Raw genomic sequence first — 1,408 nt, 5'->3', positions numbered from 1 at the left:
GCAATCGAGAACGCCAAGGCAATGCTGCAGAGCGAATAATTTGATTTGATACGGAACATGTATCGTGAATATTTTATCCAATTTCTGTTCTAAAACCTTTTATCCAAATAATGTGTTTATTTTGGGAAATTTTTGTAAGTTTAACTTTTGTGGAGAGTGGATTGGACATATTTAATTCAAGTAAAAATGATTCTTATTTGTTAAAAAAATGCCTAAATAATCAAAAAATCACTTTACCACGCTTAGAGCGCACATGAGGCAACTGAAAAAAAAATAAAATAAGAAAAACTCATAATTGGAAAAGTTCTCTTTTCAAAATGTTGAAAAATATTCTCAAAGCCTAATTTTTATTTCTTTTTATTCAAGAATATGAAACACTTTTTCCTCAATTTCATTCATTGCAATCTCTTATTTAATCCACCTTTGTAGTTCGTGCCTTCTTCAGTCCTTTCCAATAATTTGTTACATGAAATTTTTTTTTTGCGTTATCTGAATTTCGCATAATGCATCTTTTGATAGTTCTAATGTTTTCTTTTCCTTCAGCATGATTTATTTTATTAAACTTTTATTTGTTTAAAGCACTTATTTGTTAATTAATACCGTGTTAGTTTAAATATCGAAAAAAATTACAAACAGGGAGTGCATAATTGGCAAAGGAAGCACGTGGTCGTAAAAAATATTCGGAGTGAAAAGTGATTTTTTTGTGTGTGCCTTTTGTTTCGCATTTTTGTCGTGAAGTGTGCGCTTCGAGGAGAAGATTACCCTCCGAAAATGCAGCGTCATCAGTGCATAATTGGCAAAGGAAGCGCGCGGTCGTAAAAAAAAATCGGAGTGAAAAGTGATTTTTTTTTGTGTGTGCCTTTTGTTTCGCATTTTTATCGTGAATTGTGATATAGTTTTCGATAAAAACGATCCGAGTTCGTTAGGTTTATCGCATAACAAAATTATTTTGATTCATCAAGAACGTCGTGTGGTGCGCGAGTCTTTTTTGTGTTGAAAAGACCTTCCCATAGCTCTGTAGCTCGGAGGGCTCGACGTCGGTTGTTTGTGTGTTAAGCCCTCTCCATAGCATCGTAGCTCGAGAGGCAACGAAATCGAGAGGCAACGAAAATCAATACCTTATCTAGCTAACAGAAAGAAGATCGGAAGGCACTTGATGACTGAGTTCGTCGCGTCTATTTCGTAACAAATTCAAGAACTAAATGATTATATAATTAAAAATCAGACTACGCTATCATTGCAGCATTGCGTTTAACACCTCATTTTATAAATAAATATTATTTGGTTTTATCTTTCCACAGCCGGCTGTCTAAGATTAAACCATTTCATTTAAAATTTAACAACAGTTAAACGGGAAATGTCTCATCCGCAGCAACCGATTGTTTGCCTTGAGAATAAAATATAATAC

This window comes from Culex pipiens, chromosome 1 (assembly GCF_016801865.2).
Source record: "Culex pipiens pallens isolate TS chromosome 1, TS_CPP_V2, whole genome shotgun sequence".
NCBI classification, from domain to species: Eukaryota; Metazoa; Arthropoda; class Insecta; order Diptera; family Culicidae; genus Culex; species Culex pipiens.
This window is presented reverse-complemented; position numbering follows the sequence as displayed.